Source organism: Rhinatrema bivittatum, chromosome 1, assembly GCF_901001135.1.
Source record: "Rhinatrema bivittatum chromosome 1, aRhiBiv1.1, whole genome shotgun sequence".
NCBI classification, from domain to species: Eukaryota; Metazoa; Chordata; class Amphibia; order Gymnophiona; family Rhinatrematidae; genus Rhinatrema; species Rhinatrema bivittatum.
This window is the reverse complement of record NC_042615.1, coordinates 205,649,784-205,669,180: the sequence shown is the minus strand read 5'-3', so window position 1 is coordinate 205,669,180 and position 19,397 is coordinate 205,649,784. Positions and strand designations below refer to the sequence as shown.

The window sequence follows — 19,397 nt, the reverse complement described above, 5'->3', positions numbered from 1 at the left end:
TACAGCATGAAAGGAAAACCTTACAGGCCCTTATGGGATTTTAAATTAATGTATCATCTGATTTATCGAAGCATCTAAAATGGGATTTTAAGATGCCAAAGGTTTTTCATGACTGATCTGTTGAGCTTCTCAGTGTGTGGACTCTCTAAATGCCCTTTAAAGCTGGCAGAAGATGAAATAGTATGTTTGTGTAAAATCCATACGCAATGAACACGCGCTCATCAGATTTAGTTTATTTATTTATTTATCTATTTGTTTATTTATTTATATACCGACATTCGATCTAACATCACATCGGTTTACAGAGAACAAAAGTTCCAAAATTCTTATCCTGGGCCTAGAAAATCCTTTATAGAGGTTACATATTGTTTTTGCATGGTAAACATGAATTGTGCACATAAACCAGGGTTTCTTCTGCACATAAAAATGATATATGCACATCAATCATATTCTGCGTTGATAGGGATGGTAACTTTCAACCCAGCGTGGGTGTCCCATGTGCACATGGTTGCCGTGGTGTGCGCACATGGGCGCCGAGATTTTATAACGTGTGCATCGACATGTGCACATGTTATAAAATCTGCTACCCGTGCGCACATGATTTTATATGGTGCGTGCATGTGCACGCGATTTCCAATTGTGCACGTAAGTGGGGCGGAACAGGCAACCGGCCCTATTCCTTGTTCCCGTCCCAGTCCACCCAGTAAAGGAGCAGACTGGGGAAGGAACTTCCTAAAACCCCCTACCTAACCTGTCTCCCTTTTCCCCTACTAATCCCGACTCCTGAAACCCGGTAATTACTCTAGATTTTTCTGTTTTTGTACTTACCCACAGTCTGAAGCAGTCTGGTTGGCTCACGGCACGTGCTTCAGCGAGACAGTGCCTAATGGCGCTGTCTTGGCCCATTCATGCCCCGCCCATACCCCTCCCAGACCCTGCCTCCAGCCCGCCCCTTTTTCTGAACTCGCTCTTCTGTGCGCACTGGGAGATACGCGCGTGGCTGCGGCTGCAGGCGTTTGAAAATCTGCGCAGCACCCGCACGTCCCAGCCATGCGTCTATCTCCTGGTATAGGCGTGCGTAGGCCTTTGAAAATTCGGCCTTAAGCCTTTTCTTGGTGCAGATCGTCTGGTTTTTGTGCATTTTTTAACTTCTGATGCATTAGTATACCATTAGCTTACTGCAGTAGGAATTAAAAAAAAAAAAGCTTGAGAGTTAAGAAACTGCGCTGAATTTCAACACATGGTTTTAACTCTTAGCTTTTACATCGACCTCTTAGCCGGTGAACGGTGTACAATCTGATAATATGTACTAGCCAGATTGCATAGACATATGCCCAGAAATCCCTATTGTGCCTGTCTAAAATTAGACTTTCTTCAAAAATTACCCCAATGTCTCTGTGCTATCTCATGTTTATATTAATGTCTATAATTATTGTAGTGTCCAGAACCGCTGTACATATAAACTATCATAAGCAAAAACAAAGATGTAATTAATATAAATAATTTTGATTTTAAATAAATTGTGAAGGGAATTTTTTAGAAGTGTGCAAATACAGAAAACCCCTAGGAGATTTTCAAACCTGTGCGGGTAGGTGGAAAGTCTACAGCTACTTTTACCTGCGGTTTTTGCACCAGTTCTTAAAGGGAAATTACATGCATACTTTGCCTTTAAAAATTGGCCAAGGGTAAAGTACCTACAGAACATTTGTACCTGCTTTCTCTGCTGATATTTTTTTTTCCAGCAAACATAATTTTGAAAATGTAAAACCATGTGCATTCCTGCCTCCCCTAGCCTAACCCCACCCCATCCCAGTAAGGCCTCCATGAGAATACGATTAAAGCAGGCACGTTGTGGAAACACATGCCTACTCTTACCCACATACAAGATGGGCAGTTTTCAAAAGCATTGTTACTTGGGCACATAGCCATCTACATGGATACATAGTTTTTGAAAATCTTCCTTCTAGGGTATAATTTTCAAAGGGACTTTGAGAGAGAGAATATTTCGCATGCAGAAATCGCCTTTTACAAAATTACCTTCCTGATAGGTGGGTAAACTTACAAATATATATCTCATGGTTGTGCGTATATTTACCAAGACTCAGAGGAAGCCTTCCCAGGGGTGGACTTGGTATGGGGTTTGGACTTCCATGCATACTTTTTGTTTTTAAAAAGTATGCATGCAGATTTTCAGGAAAAAATGTGTGTGAAAGTTTTAGTAGGTGAAACTGTGTACAGGCAGATTTGATGGAATAATTTTCAAAGTGGATTTATATGTATAAGCCCACTTTAAAATAATGTGCAACTTTTGCTTGTTTTTGTCAAATTTCTTATGTGGACTGTTTGAATACTACCTTCCCTTGGTTCAGTGTAATCTTGGAAGAACACAATGTGCCAGAACTTCTATATCCTGATGAGTGTGCTGATCAAGAGTCTCCTCTGATTCTTGATCAGCACACTCCCTGTCTGAGAGGGTCTGTTTCATTTTTGGAACTGAGAGAGATTTTTGGAGACTTTAAAACAGATTTTAGATTACTTTTTTCGTTCTGGGGAACACCCTGTATTTTGAGAGAGGGACAAGCCCCAATCCTGAGGTCAGGGGGTAGAGACCTGAGAGCTACCCCTCTACTACCTAGAGGAAGCAAAGTAGTGACAGCACTACCCAGTATGAGAGTTTTGGATTTTGAACAATTTGGGTTTTCCCATTTTTTGTTAGTGTGGAGGATTTTCCTCACAGAATTGGAGTTAGGAGATGGAGGATTTTGTTCAAGACTGGAAATATCAGACTTCTACTCCGGAGAAGTCATACAGAGTGGAAAGAGAATATGGAACTGAAACATCACGATCTGGAGACTCCCAACCGGATCTCCACCCCAAAGGGACCAGGGCCCAGGCTGTGGGCAAGGGACAGAACTTTGGATTCAGGTAGGATTTTTTCATGCTTTGGGATTCTCCAGTAGAATTCCACCTACAATTTGGGGCTTGTACACTAAAGAGGAAACATGACAAGTTCCCTCTCAGGACTTGGAGAGAAGGATACAAGCGAGGATACAGAGAGACATTTACAGAGAGACTATGTAAATGGTTCAAATGTACAGTTTCAGTTGTGGAAAGGATGCTGGACCAGGATAACATTTTGGAGATAGTACATTTTATTTGAACATCCAGTCGGTGTCCAGTCTGTCTGTCCCTGAGGAAAATTCCATACTAGAGAGCTACACACACTTAAAGAGAAACACTCCATCCCCGGGGCCAAGAAGGATTTCCTTTACCCCCCCAGTAAGAACTCCCCCACTGGGATCTGAAATGAAAGGGAATAATATGGAGGGAATAGCCCCTAAGAACAAATACTTTTATGGCCATAGGGGATCAGCCAACTCCTTGGCAAAGGGCTACACTACCAAGAATCTAGACATAAAAGCACCAGGAATCAACTTTTCAAAATGATTGTGGGTGCTAAACTGAACACACTGGATAAAGTGAAGGAGCTTTCTCAATATTCGGGTGCTTAAACACCCACCACACCAACTGAGAAGGCACCTATGCATGAAATCAGTTTGGTAGTGGAAGAAAAACATCACAGATTTTCATAGTATCCAGTTTTTCAAAGGGCAAATGCATGATCAAATATTTTGATGCACAATTCTTCTAAAGTTCATTAACCCTAAACTGAGTTTATGTCTTGATACAAACAGGTTATCAGAGAGAATGGTGATCTTGTTTTACTTTTTCATTAAAATATTAAAATGCTCTATCCAAATCTTTTGATATAGAGTAGACAGAGTATTATGCTCATCTCAAAATATGTGTAACTCAGCACTGTGGCAGGATTATTAATTCCAAGTTTCTATTGGTTACTATACTCTTTAGACATAGCAAGCCTGTGTCTACAGATCATCTTACTGGCTTTCAGTAAGTACCAATCTTTTTATATGATAATATCTGTCCTGGCTTAAAGGTAATTTGGAGTCTATCCAAAATCCCATTTTAGCTTTCAAATTTTGGATATCTGTAAACATTGAGTTTAACACACTAAGGGGAACATTTTCAAAACGTTTACCCAGCTAACTTCTCCAGCATCTCTTTATTCTACAGATTTGGCTTTTCTAGCCAGTTCTTCTCTGCAGGAATAAACTCCCTATACTGTTAGTGTGAGTTTTGCAGAAAATCTAAGCCATTTATCAGTCCCTGATCATATACTTTTGGCACCCCCCCCCCCCCCGAGTTGCTTCTTAAACTTGAAATCATTCTGAAAATACAGATTGACCTCTCCTTCAAACACTGACAGTTTCTTCAGCCACTTTTGGTAGACTCAAACATTTTTGGCATAGATTGGCTTTGCGCTCTCTCTCACTATCAGAATTCAGCTGTTTTCAGCAGGTTTGAACAGTCTGTATATACGTGGAGCTGCTTCCCTTTTACATGCTGGCAGTTCTCCCATTACATTTGCATAATCAAAACTCATAATCAGAGAAGATACTTTCCTCACGCTCCTCTGAAATTGCCTTCCTTCCTCCTTCCAGTCTGTCTGACCCTCCCCTTTTTATATCTCCTCTCAAGTGTAACCTGCCTGTGTGTCTTGTGGATGTGTGAGAGAGATCCCAGCTTACCCAGCTCCTCATTACTCTTCCCCCTAGAGCTTTGTTCATTTCCCAATCTCAAAGCCTCTTGAGAATCGTAGATTTGCTTGTTTATCTTTAGGGATATATGAGGGCATTATGTGTGTACATAATGTTCATTCCATTACAAACAGTTAAATATCTGCTTTGAAAAATTTCCCCCCACTGACTAGCTATAGTTGATAAGGATGTGCAGGGAAAAACCCCAATATGTTGTGTTTTTTTTAATTTCATTTTTGGGGTGTTTCCCCCAGCTATTGTTTCATTTGCAGAAACAAAGTAAACTTTAAACAAACAAAACAAAACAAAAAATAAATGACATAAGTCTCCCCAGGTCCCCCTACACTCTATTTCACCATCCTTAAAACCTTGGCTCCCATTTATTCCATCTATGTAAGGTCTAATTGCCGTGGCCTAGTCCTTTCACTGTACATCAAAATAGCACCCTCCGCTCAGGATGGATACACCTTAGTGACATCACTGCCATGCATCCTTCAAGTAGACAATGTCATTTGACGAGCACATAGGATGGAAGAGGACATTATGAGGCCTAGTCCTACGCCATGGCAATGGGATCCAGTCTTGGCAGCCTGCCTGGGCCTGGACCTAGGCCAAGGCCTTGGCAATGGGACCTGGTATCCAGGTTGGGCCTCAGCGACAGGATCTAACCTCTGGGCCGGGCCCCAGAGTCAGGCTATGCTTCTGCCTCAGCAACAGATCCCAGTCTCTGGGCCAGGTCCCAGCATTGGACCTGACCTAAGCTTGGGCCTCAGAGACTGGACCCTGTCTCCGGGCTGGGCCCCTGTAACAAAACCTAGCCTCTAGACTGGGTATTAGCTTGGGCCTGGGCCTCTGTGATGGGACCAGGCCTCAGGCTGGATCTGGCCCGATGATTTTTTTTTCCTTTTTTTTTTCCTTTTTTTTTTCCAAAATGGAACAAAAGAAAAACCAACAAAATCACATTAGTTTTTCTTTTGTTCTGTTTTGAAAACACCATGAAACAAAGTAGGCAATGTGCCTATGGGCTGATGGACATTAATCCCTTTTATAGAATTCTTTCCAAAAGAAACAGGAAAGCCAGGCTACTATCAAAAAGCTGGGTACTATGAATTGACCATATTACTTATGTATTCGCTCCCACATCGGCATCTATATATATGCCAAGGCTGGAACCAATAATCCTTTTAGCATCAAGAAAAAATATCTAAGCTGATCAGGCACAAAGAAAGCATCATTCATACCACAATATTTAACAATACATTTACAGGGACAATCAAAGTAAAAGGAAGCCCTCGGAGCTTAGGTCTCCTGGTTCATTACAAGAAACAATTCTGTTCTCTCCTGAGTTACATTAGCTAGGTATGAATAAATCCAGACTCCTTGGCCCATACATAAAACTTGTACATTGTGAAAATAAAGGGGCATAATCATGTTTAAGTCCTGCTCAAAAGCAAAAGAGACCAACAATGTGGCTCTGTCCCCTTTCTCTTATGTTGAACTTTCCAGGAAGGCAGTTAGATGTCCATAATTATTTGAGCCACTCCCTTCTCTTCAGCCTGGTTTCCATCTCATCTTCCATGAGGTAAAAAATACATGTTATTCACAGGCGAGGAGGTCTCAGTTGTAATATTCAGGAACTCTATGAATTATTTCTTGAATATGTCTCATAGTGATATTCCTGATATTTTGGGGAAATTTAGAAAGCAGAGATTTAGAGATCTAGTTTAGTTCTTCATCTACTTCACTTTACTATACAAGAAAACTTTGTATTTTATAAAAGCAAAAATTACAGTTCTAATTTATTTAACATTCTCCTTCAATGCCCCCAATGCTTTTTGGAGCAGGACTCTTGACTTTGCACTTGCAAATTCACATTCTGTAACAAAGAACATATAGTTGAGGAATATTCACTGAAGCATCTAACTTCAGCAGAATTGCCCATATGCTGTAACATCGAGAGTAAACCCCAAGGATAGTAAAAGGGGTTTTTCTTCCCTGACCAGCTTTAGAGTTGTTGCTCTCACCAGCAGCTCATGTGGTCTCACAGCAGGGTCCAGGCTTTCTTACAGTTTCCTGCAGTGATTCATCAGGACCAACCCCCGTCCATCATTGCATCTGCTCAGCCAGTAGGCTCCATCTTCCATTATTGCTAGTGCTGTCTGGAAAAGAACTTGCAGAACACTGGATCCCTCCATGATGTTTCCAGTGCCGATGATACTGTGCTTCTCCCACACTATATGCTTGCATTTCACAAGTGAAGCAGGGGCTATTTGGCCTTGGAAGACAGATACTGGGAGCAAGGTATGGCTCACTTTGGCAACACATCGGTGAGGCCACTGATAACTTCCTAGACTACTACATTATCTACTCAGCTGCTCATAAGTATGTAGGTGTAACGCGTGCCGTCCTTGGCAGATTTGCGGCATGGCCCCCTCACCTTTTTGCAGTAACTCCAGCTCCTGGTTCCTCCTCTCTGCAGTTTCATCCTTGGGCCTCCACTGGTGCCTCCAGCTCAGCTGCAGTCCCTGGCGTTCCTGGTCTAACCACCACGTCCAAAGCTTCTCGTCTGGCCTCTTTGCGTGGCCCACGGAGAGACGCTGCTACTCGGCACCATGCCCCTCCATAGGCGCACGTGCGCACCTCACCAATGCTTATGTAGGGCCCACGGTGGGAACCAAGCCGCAGCCCTGGATAATGACTTCAGCGGAGCTTCAGTATTTAAGCGCAGGCTCCACTCCCTAGCTTTGCCTTTGCAACAGGTCTCCTTGCTGGTCGAGTACTTGTTACCTCCTTAGAGATTCGTCTTACTCCTGTGTTCCTGTTCCTCATTTGATCCTGCTTTCTGTCTCCTTGTCCCTACTTTCCTGCCTTGCACCTTACCTCGGATTGCCTACAAGGACTTCGACCCTGCTTCGCTTGACTACACCATTGACTCTCTCCAAGCGTGGACCTCTGCTTCGCCTGACTATGCCGTTGCCTCTCTCCAGACCCAGATCTCTGCATTGTCTAACTACACCATTGCTTTCTCCAGATCCAGACCTCTGCATTGCCTGACTATGCTGTTGCCTCTCTCCAGATCCAGACCTCTGCATTGCCTGACTACGTCATTGCTTCTCTCCAGATCTAGACCTCAGCATTGTTTGACTACACTTGACTATCTCCGTGATCAGACCTCAGCCTTGCTTGCCACTGCTTCCAGATTGCCGCCAGCCCTGACTCAAGCCTGTTCCTTGACGCCACTTCAGCTTACTTCCTGGACTTGGTCAATTCAGGCTTCGGCCTGCTCTTGCTCGGGCGCCCCCTGTCTGCCTCTGTTCCTTTGGTGCCCAAGTCTCCAGGACATTACCTTGTCCGGTGTAAGACTCTACCATTTCTCTTCTACTGTCTCTGGGCTGAACTCAATCTCCTTGTCTACATACAGAGGCCCACCTAAGCCCAGCTGGCCCCGGCACCCAAAGGGTCAACCCACGGGGAACGAGGGCTGGTATTGATGAATCTCTAGCCGGCCTCTGTTCATCAGCCCACTCCACCTGCCGATGGTGGGGACCTGTAGGTCCTTACCTTCGGGTTGCGTCAACCCCACCTCTGCCCAAGGGTCCACCTCCGGCGCAACAGTAGGTCTCTGCCTGTTTGGCACAGTGACCAAGCTATATTATGGGAATTGGCAAGATGTGGTTACATAGTGCCAATTACAGCCAGATATCAACTCATCCGACAAAGTGGCACTGGATATCTGAGCTCTTACCCTGCCAATGTTCTCAAACCCTTCTCGGCTGAATGAATAGTGTAAGGCCAAGTGGAATGTTAAGTTACAATGCATGAGGTCATTTTCTCCCCACCTACAGATTTCCATACCTGTAGTTTCCATCCTAAAGAGTGGAAGCACAGGATTGCTTTTGGGTAAAGCCAGTGTATGCTAATTGGGTACACACACAGTGCATGTTCTGGTGTATGAATTGGTGTGGTAAGGAAAAAATCTACGAGCCCTTCATTACCCCCAGACACAGATAGAGACAGAGGATTACACAGCACATCACTCATCCAGACACACACAGATACACACACACACATCTGTTAGGAAATTGTGGTTTACAGTCTACCTCCATCACTTTGGAAATCTAAGGAGGCCCTAAATGGCAGTTCCTGGCCTGTTCATCATCAATCATCAATGATGTATGAGCCAAGCTTGTCCTTCTCTGCTAATAAGGTAGTCAGAATCATGACTACTAACAGAAGATTGTCTACACCCGGCAGTCTGACAGACATTTGTTGGAAGCATATATGCTCACCGGGGCTGCTTGCGGCCATGAGAATCACACAGTCAGCACCGAAACAGGTGGGGGGGGGGGGGGGGGGGGGCGGCAGCGCAAGGGTCGCCTAGGGCACCCAATACCCTTGCACCGGCCCTGATGCTCACTGCTTCTTCTTTGTTACAGACATGAGCACCTCCAGGCCTCAGGTGCCAAAAAATGAATGTATTTCTACAAAATAACACTGAAAGTGCAGAAGGCATCATGCCTACCACATGATACCTTGGGAGCAGTTTGGCTATACATTTTTCACTGTAGCAGGCTTCAGAAAGTGGCTTGTTGTTGGCTCATGAAGTCATCAGCTGACAACACCTCTTGCCTTACTGCTATACACATAGCTGATGATTGAGAGTTTATCAGCACACGTGCCTTGGTCTCGGTATCCACAAACTCTAAAATGCACAAACACCACAGGAAACACATCCTATAGGACAGCAACTCTGTCAAGTTGGCCACAAGTCATGGCAGCCATGTGGACAAGCAGGGGCCTCAAATCTGAAAACACCTGAAAGGTTGTACCTCTGTTTGGAAGATGACAATTATGTTAGCATGTCTCCCCTGGAGTCCTCAGCCTGTGTGCTTTAAGGATGGCCACAAATAGTATAAGGACCGTAACTGATACTAGCAATCAGAACAATCAAATTACTCTTCAGATTTTCTATATACCTACTTAAAGCAGGACAATATGACTAGCCCTGAGCTGGACAGGCAAAAGGTCCTTGCTGTACTCTGGCATCTTTATTTTTCCCAATGACTAACTGTGACATGTCAGGGTACGTTTAGAGCTTCTAACACAGTTTTGTCTTGGATTCAATGAGGCGAACCTTTGTTATTGTTAGGATCCCCAGCTGTGACCACCTGCAGCTGGGTTCCCTTACCTCCGCCGGGAGGCTGCTAGCCCTGGCTCTCCCTCATCGCCGCTTGCCGTGGCCTATGCCAACCTCTGCCGATGCGGCCTGCCCTTGTGGCCTGGCATGCCGCTATAAAAGTGGTGTAGATACTAAATATTATATAGAAAAACTCTTAATTACCCTGTTGATAGTTTAAGATAAAAGCCTGTTTGAACAGAAATATCTTTAGTATCTTTTTAAAGGGTTGGATACTATCAAACATGTGCAATTGTTCTGGTAGAGTGTTCCAAAATATGGGGCCAGCAGGAGAAAATGTCCTATCTCATGTTTCTGCTGGATGGGCCTATTGTGTAGAAGGTGCCTCTAGGAGGCCACATTCCACAGATCTAAGCATACACGTAGGTCTGTAAATACGCAGCATGGCACTAATCCAGGGAAATGAATTGTTACATAACAGTTTATGGATTAACATCACTTATTTTATATTTGATCCACCATTGGACTGGTACCAATGATGGGAACAGAGTCCAGGGGTGATATGTTCTTGCATGCTGCTACCTGTCAAAATATGCATGGCAGAGTTCTGCACAATTTGAAGAGCATGAAGGGCGTTTGCTGGCAAGCCGATGAGAACAGAGTTACAATAGTCTAAGTCAGTGAGGATGAGAGAATCTGGAGCACTGTGCAAAAACTGACAAGATTAAAAAAAGATTTCAGCGGCAGAACAGACACAACCTATAAAAACCAATCAAGATTACAGACTTATTATGTGGGGGGCATAGATAAGTTGGAATCCAAATGACATCCAGGTTATGAACCTGTTTCACAAATAGAATAATGTGAGCCCAAAAACAAAAACAGAGGAAGCATCAGGAAGAAGAAAGTGACTCAAAATAATCATTTCAGTCTTTACCACATTGTCAGTTTAGTAAAGAACAACCAGATCTTAATCACTGATAAAACAAACAGAGATCAAATTGTGGGTTGCGGATCAAGATGATAGAATTAGTACAAAAAACTGGATGTCATATGGATGTAGCTTATAATTTATGCCTAGTCCAAAATGAAGTTTATACAATGGAGTGAGATTGATGTTAAATAAAATAGCTAATAGGGCTGACCCTTGAGACACTCCAGACTGAAACCACTGGATAGATATGAAATAAACCAATCAAAGGCATTACCAGATACCCTAATGCTACTCAGGTGAGACAGGATAATCTGGTGGTTCAAAGATTTAAATGCAAGTAGCAGTGTTGAGAAGGACTCTAACATAATTGATTCCCTCTTCAAAACCATGCCAAATGGTATCTAAAGTAAAAATCAACAGGGTTTCCATGCTGTATTTTCTGTAGACCCAAGATGGCATGGTCATCTAAGAAATTATTCCTGTTTTAACGCTACTGCTAATACAATCTTAGCTACGGTAGAGATGGTAGAGATGAGATGAGACAGGGTAATGATTTACTCAGTTTGATAATTTCTGGGCTCTAAGCAATGAAGGTGAAGCTTTGGAATTTCTGTTGATAAGGGATCTTTGGGGTCAGGAAAACAAGCTGATGGGCAGTAAAGATGGCCGCCTTGTGGAACTACATCACCCAAAAGCCTTAGCGGTCATCTTCTAAAAGTGTGCAGGTAGCAGAAAAGGAAGTGGGGTGGGGCTACCAATGCTTGCAACAATAGGCCAAGTATGGGGACCCAGGTGACAAGGAGGCAGCTGAGGTACAACTTGGGACTGCACAAGGATGGAGGAACTTTCAGGAGATGAAGCAAACTCTGAGCCGGACTCGAAGGGCAGCACAAAGCTACAAGATAAGTGACTTTGTTCCCAAATGCCTAAAAAGAAACCTTTTAACTGCCTAGTTAAATCCAGTAAATGAAGATTTTGCTTGGGAAGGAATGCTATGGAGTTAAGAGGGATTTTGTTTTGTATTTTGGGGATATTATGTTGCAGTCCCTCATGTCTGGGAGCATCCATATGTTGAGTGCATTAAACAAATTGTACTTTAAAGGTTGCAGAGAAGGAGTCTCTTTGCCAGTAAGAACTTTGGGCTGCCCAGAAGCAGGTTTGTTAGGGATTAATAAGTGAAGCAGTTACCTGTTTGCCTGAGCTGCCAAGCAATTGGAAAGTATAGCTGAAGTTTTCTGGAATATATATATATATATATATATATATATATATATATATATATATATTTTTAATTTAGGGCTGCACCTGGGCAGCATTATATTGCTGTAATTGCTATGCACAGTGAGTGACTGGCAACCTCCTGAAAATGATGTTTTCCCTCCTGAAACATTGAAAGTGCACCAGAAGTAGCTCAGCTGGATTTAAATGTTTAACTTGACTAGATCTAGTGCCAAGCAGTAGCTGGGTTTAGGGACTGGATTTAATCGTTATGACAGAGCTTAATTGCTGACACTGGGGTGCTGCTGTTCCCTCAGCCCAGGAAAGAGCAATCTCCCCTTCAAATGCAATTTGGTTATGAAAAATGGGAACTTTGAGGATTAACTGGTTCAGTTAATAGTGAAGCAGCAGGTCCTAGTTACTGGCACCATTCTTTTATTTCCTTCCCGGTGCAAAGAAAAATAATTATTACCAAAGTAGGGAAGTTTGCTAATTTGTGACTGGGAAATTCAGAGCAGTCTAATTGAAGCCTTCAACAATGGGATATCAATTACTGCACCCAGACCCCGAAGAACTGAGAAGCTACAGGGGAAATTGTCTGTGTGTGTGTTTTTTAAATTGACAGCTAACCTGATGAAGAGCAATTATTGTTTTGATAAGGCTGTTTCTTGTTGAGGGAAAAAGAGAATAATGAATTGAAAATGAAAGACCAGCCTTGTATGGAAGAAGGAAATAAAATTATTTTTATTTAAATAATTATTAATCTTGCACTCGAACTGGAAACCCACATTAAGAACACCTCATTCACTGGCAAAATAGGGACACGAAGGGAAAGCAAGAGTTTCAAGGTCATGCAATAGTGTGTATCAGGAATAAGACTGATGAGAGGTCAAGTGCTGCTACTTCACAAGCATAAGAGAACCACATATTGAAGAAGGTCTGGCAAGAGATAATAAACGGGCCGAAACAGTAAAGTGCGCTACGCTGGAGCGCACTGTTAGCCCGCGTTTGGCCGTGCATTTTTGATGCGCTATTTTTACCCCTTATACAGTAAGGGGTAATACGTCGAAAACGCGCGGCCAACCTCCCCGAAACTAATAGCGCCCGCAACATGCAAATGCATGTTGATGGGCCTATTAGTCATTCCCGCACAATCCAGAAAGTAAAATGTGCAGCCAAGCCGCACATTTTAATTTCGGCCGGCACCGGGAAAGTGTACAGAAAAGCAGAAAAAACTGCTTTTCTGTACACCCTCTGACTTAAATCAAGAACCTTGTTAGTAAAAATTATTCAGTAACCTCTTCACAAAATGCAGGATTTGAAGGAATAATAAGCATTCTGGAAGAGAATCTAAGGTTATCTGTTGGGTGTTGTGCCACATAAAACTACTCACATGGACTATTATCATCAGTCTGTATTTTTTGTGAATAATACATTTTTGCATTATCAGCTAGTTTCCTGTACTTGTTCAGAGTGATTCTATCAGCTTCTAAGAAAATTGAAACATGGGTGTTCCACCACTGATGCTTTAACTGGCATAGGGAGCATTTGGCTTTTCTATGGGAAGTGTTGATCCATGGGGCTTTATTAAGGGGCTGGGGATGAAAAGATTTTATGTGTGCCAGATCATCATCAGCGTTCTGTAATATCCACGCCAAAGTATTAGTGGTGGAAGACATGTCAACAGAGTCCAATCTCGAATGGTCAGGTAATAAGCAATCTTGCAACTGGTCAAAATCAATATGGCCATGCTTAGATATAAAAGGACAATTACTATGAGAAGGTTTATGAAATCTTAACACAGGAAGGGTAAATGCAAGTAGAGAATGATCAGATCAAGGAACTGCCTAAGCAGTTATGGTTGCACTTGTCAGTGCTTCTGCTCTTGCCTGTTTTCATTATTTGGGTCTGTGTTCCATTTTTTGAATGATGGCCTTTTAGCTTTAACTACCTCCTTTAACTCACCATTAAACCATGCTGGCAGTCATTTGTTCTTCCTTCAATCTTTTTTAATGTATGGAGAAAGTTCTTTTTCACTCAACACACAATTAAACTCTGGAATTTGTTGCCAGAGGACTTGGTTAGTTCAGTTAGTGTAGCTGTGTGTAAAAAAGGATTGGATAAGTTCTTGGAGGAGAAGTCCATTACCTGCTATTAATTAAGTTGACTTAGAAAATAGCCACTGCTATTACTAGCAACGGTAACATAAAATAGACTTAGTTTTTGGGTACTTGCCAGGTTCTTATTGCCTGGATTGGCCTCTGTTGGAAACAGGATGCTGGGCTTGATGGACCCTTGGTCTGACCCAGTATGGCATGTTCTTATGTTCCAAAGTGGTATTTTTAAACAATGTCTATGCCTCATGCAAACTTTTCACCTTTGCAACTACTCTTTTTAGTTTTGTTTAATTTCCTTATTTTATCATAGTCTACCTTTTTATATTACTGTAGTAGTTTTACTTAAGCCCAAATTTTCGCTGGCCCGTGTGGGTGAAATCCGGGGGTTATGCATGTGGCTGAGCCATACGTGCACTGAGCATATTTTAGAAAGGGCCCGGCGATGCATGTAATCCTGATACACACAGAAGTGCCAGGGCATCAAAAAGGGGAGGGGCAGGGGCTGGGTGGGGAGGGGGCTGGCCAGGACAGCAGCCATTAGGCCCTGTCCCGGGGAAGCGCACACCAGCAGCTGGCTGGTGCATGGAAATTACTTCTGCTCCAAAGGATAGGTAGAGTTAGTTTAGGGGTCGGGGTTGGAGCAGACTGGGAGGGAACTGGGGAAGGCCCTGTTGCATCGCCACACGTTTCTTTCGAAAATTCCCCCCTGTTGCATGCATTAAATGACATCCACCTGCACATGTGCAGGTGGATATTAAAATATGGTGCATGTGTGCACGGGAACTATATTTTATAACTGACACACACATGTTATAAAATAACCGCAACCATGTGCACGCGCCAAGAAATACGCGCACACAGACGCATGTGCGGACTTTTGAAAATCGACCCCTTAATGTTTAATGCATTTTACTTTCAGGCTATAGAGCACCAAAAGGTAAACATTTTGGAAGGGGGTACACACTTTCTATAGCAATTATATTTCATCTAGATCTTCCCAGCCTGCTAATACTTTATTAAGATACTATCCTGTTTTACCAAAATTGATATCTTGACATTCAGAACTCTGACCTATGTATAATCTAGCTTTGCATTTTGATGTTTGTTAAATTTGAGGGAGGGGTATTGATGTTAGGTTGTGAATGAAAATTTGTATACCCAACGTGGATGAAGCTAAACTAGGCAAATTGGATAGGCCATTTTGATTTTTATTTGCCATCACGTACTTTCTCAGTATGCTACTGTGTCTTCATGACAAAGGAAGATAAGCAAACATTATAACATTCACATTATCCTCCCTCTTCCTTCATGCCCTTCCCCGTTCTTCTTAAAGACAAGATTCAAACTGGGGCTTTCTGTAAAAACAACTGAAAAGCTTTCATAATTGCCTAGTGGCATCATATAGTGCTGCTCTTTGGGAGATAAGGATTAATGTCCCAGTCCTTACTTTTGATTATCAGGCTAGCAGGGGATGGAGGTACAATTCATAACCTTCAGAAAGGAGTCCCAGCTATTGCATGACTGCAACACCTACTGATGGAATTCAGGGTGCAGGCATAACAGGTTCTGAAGGAGGTCATTACCTTTGGCTCAGGGCATCTTATTTTCCCTCTGTCTATGCCCCCATCATAAACATATGATTTGATGTTAAGTTTAAAATAGTGTTTTGATGTCTATTTATGTTTATTTAAATTGTGTTCCTTCATGAAGGCTTATTTTATGTTTGTTTATGTTTATTTAAATTGTGTTCCTTCATGAAGGCTTATTTTATGTCTATTTATGTTTATTTAAATTGTGTTCCTTCATGAAGGTTTATTTTATGTTTATTTATGTTTATTTATGTCCTACACTATGACCATGTATATTCTATTGTGACCCAACCTGACTTTGGAGGCCGTGGTGTATAAACTCTGCAAAATACATAAATAAGCAATAAATAAATGGTCATGATTGGGGTTGGGAGAGACTATGATTGGATTGAAAGCTTAAATGTGGAGAAAGGGGAGGGGAACACTGCCAAAACTGAAAAATCAAGTAAGAAAGAGCCTAGTTTTTCTGGATTCTTTTAGCCATATCAAAAAAATCCACTTAGTAGTAAATAACTTGAGTTATGGGCAGGTTTAATGCCCACCTGAAATCAGAAGAAGGAAGTAAAAAAGGTAGAGTTTCTTTCTGTAACTTGCTGATTGCAGTATTAGGTTCTGCTTTCTAAAGGTAGGTATTTCACTTCCAGTGAAATTGAGTCATCTGACTGATGACTTGTTGCTGATTCATAATGTAAGTTAAATGTTGAATTCTAAGGGCAGGAAAAAAAGAAGGCAGTAAAGAAATATCTTGCACAAAGGAAACTAGGAAGGGGACAGAGAAGAGCTTAGAACAAAAACATAGAAGAAAGTGAGAACACTAAGAAAATGGGATGGGAAATAAGAACAGAGAAGCAAATTCTTGCAAACATTATAAGTAATACAATTTCCTTCAGCAAAGTGTAATAAGGCTGTAAAATTATTTTTGAATGTGGGTTTACTTAGCCTATAGATTTATAGTTTATACTGTACAATATATCACCAGAAACTCTCAATGTTAGCATATCATTATCACACATTTGGAATATATCCTATATATTATCCTATATGTTGTAGTTAGGACCATCCTTTATATTTTGTATCCTCAGTTTAAGCAGTTATTGTAAACAGCACTATAAATGGCATAATTGGAGAGAATTTAGGAGCTTTCAATGACCTTTCTTCATGACATTACTATATGGTGTGGAGCTGTAGTCTAGTGGTTAGTAGGGATATGCAGGGAAACAATTACAAAAAAAATGAAATGGGGCCTTCACAGGCCCCCCCCCCCCCCCCCAAGCCCCATCTCTCCCACCCCTGAAAAATTGCGGGGGCCAGGAACATCCTTGACCCTCACTAACCCTGACTGTGCGGGCTCACATCAACATAACTGGAGTCAGGCCTAGACAACAGGACCAGGCCTTGGGCAGCTAACATCGTCAGGACACTGGGAAGTTCCTGAACCTAGACATTTTGGCGGCGGTGGTGGGGGGTGTTCCTTTTTTTTTTTTTCAAAACAAAACAAACCACCAAAAAGACCTCACAAAATCTCTTTGGTATTTCTATCATTTCATTTTGAAAATGTTTAAAACGAAGTATCATTTCATTTCAAATGAATGCACATCCCCAGTGGTCAGAGCAGCAGGCTGAGACCCAGGGAATCCAGGCTTCAAATTCTGCAGATGCTCCTTGTGTCCTTGGGCTAGTTGCTTCCCCTTCCATTGTCTCAGGTACGAACTTCCAAGGTCATTAAGGCCCTAACGGACGCATTAAATAGCACAACTCGCGCTAGTATGCAGCTGTGACATTTAAGAGGAGTTTGGGCAAAGTTAATGAGAGAGAGAGATAAATGTATCCCACCTTGCAGAAATTACCTATGCAATGCAGGAGCAGGGAAATTAGCCTAGCCACACCCCTTTTTTATTGTGGGTGTTGTTTCTGCTATAAATATAGGGCTGGATTTTTAAACATATTCACGTGCAGTACATTAGTGTGCATAACCCGGCGCACACAAATATATATGCCCGATTTTTTATAACATGCGCACGCAGCCGTGCGCATGTTATAAAATCCGGGGTCGGCGCACGCAAGGGGGTGCACACTAGTGCACCTTGCGCGTGCCGAGCCCTAGGGGAGCCCAGATGGCTTTTTCCCTCCAGCACCCCCACTTCCCCTCACTTCCCCTATCTAACCCGCCCCCAGCACTACCTAAGTCCCCCCCCTAACTTTATTTTGGAAGTTACTCCTGCCTCTGGCAGGCGTAAATTGCGTGCGCTGGCCGGCGATGCCCCATTCACAAAGCCCCGGGACATACACACGTCCTGGGCTTTGCGTGCGTCGCCGGGCCTATGCAAAATAGGCTCGGCGCGCGTAGGGCTCATAAAATCTGCCTCATAGCATTTTGATAATCCTAGGGGTTATGGCCTAATTTACCAAGTTTTTTCCTAGATGCAGAATGGGTAAAAAGCCTTGGTAAATGAGGCCCTTTGATTGTAACCCCTCTGAGGACCTGGAAGTACCTGCTGTACCTGAATGTAACTCACCTTGAGCTACCAATGAAAAGGTGTGAGCTTAATTTAAAAAAAATAAATAAATACATGATGCTATAAGAGCTTTGTGACAGAAAAAAACTGTCTGGTTAGAAATGCAACTCTATCCTTTTATCTGTGGCTCCTTTGTTTATTATATTAATTTCCAATAACATTTTGATGATATAAAATGGGAAAAAAGTCATCCCTAGACTAAGATTTGGTCACAGATTGCATGCCCTTGACTTTTCACCTCATTCTTCATAGATGGCATTTGATTTTTAATAATCCATCCTTTCGTGGTCTAGTATCTCTAAGTCCTCTAGGAACTTAACTTGCAGAGTCATGTTATCATTTCCCTTAATGTTAAGTGACCTAACTTGAGGTAATGGCTAGAAGAGCGTCTTGTACAAAAATCTCCCTTACGAAGTATTTCTGGTAGCACTGGTGATGAGTCAGTCCATTGCTTCTCCCTTCTCTAAATGCCCAAGTACCCTGTGTAGAATGGACAGGCTCAGTGTTCCCTTGCCTGGATCTGGAGTGATTCCAGTTCCAGGTTTGCAACAAGTTTGATTGGTAAAGGACCTGAAAGTTTTAGACAACAATTTCCTCAGAAATAAACATAAGGCCTGAGAAAATAGCTAGTTTGCACTTTGAAATATATAAGGAAGGTGTGGAATAGTACAAAAAATGTAAAAGAAGGAAAAGAAACAGATTTATCTCCAGTCTTTGCTATTTCTAACCTATGTCAGTGTTGAAGCAACTGTCAGGACCCAGACTAACTGATAATCTGTTCATAAATTAGAGCTGGTGTCTTCATGGTTAATCTTTGCAGCCCGTCTCTCTGCCGGGGAGCTGGGAGTTGTGGCTTTTTCATTCTCAGGGCTGCACTGTAGGTGTTACCACTGAAATCCTATCCACCTGCAAGCAGGGTCCTGCTGACGTCTGCTTTCAAATCACCAGTATAAAAAGGATCAAAGTCACTAATTGCAGAGGAAAAAAACAAAAAATAATTAGGTACCTGAGAGGAAAATTTAACGTGAAACCTTGCATGGGCTGAGGCAGCAGGCACTGCCTATCCTAAAGTTCCTACACATCTTGGGTAAGACAAAGACTTTTTGTCATACGAGCTCTGTACTTGTGTTAAGAATATCTCTTGTGCATAGATTTTGTATACTTTAAGTCATGGATTCACATTTGAAATTTACGAAGCTGTTTGTGTATTTGAAACTTGCATTTTTGTTTGCTTTTTTACTGATTCAGGAATGCAAATTCTGAATTA

The 19,397-nt window shown here is 42.3% G+C and overlaps 1 protein-coding gene across 2 annotated transcripts in view; it reads left to right on the top strand.

Moving 5' to 3' along the window:
- The window catches only part of LOC115085200 (proton channel OTOP1-like), a 203,016-nt gene that overhangs the window by 31,057 nt on the left and 152,562 nt on the right, over nucleotides 1-19,397 (top strand). Inside the window, exon 1 of one of the 2 annotated variants that reach the window (XM_029590942.1) lies at nucleotides 18,645-19,217. The exons of the other annotated variant lie outside the window; for it this stretch is intronic. The gene's annotated coding sequence lies outside the window, so the exon portion shown is untranslated. Of the gene's footprint in view, nucleotides 1-18,644; nucleotides 19,218-19,397 lie in introns of those variants that run through there. 2 annotated transcript variants of the gene reach the window in all.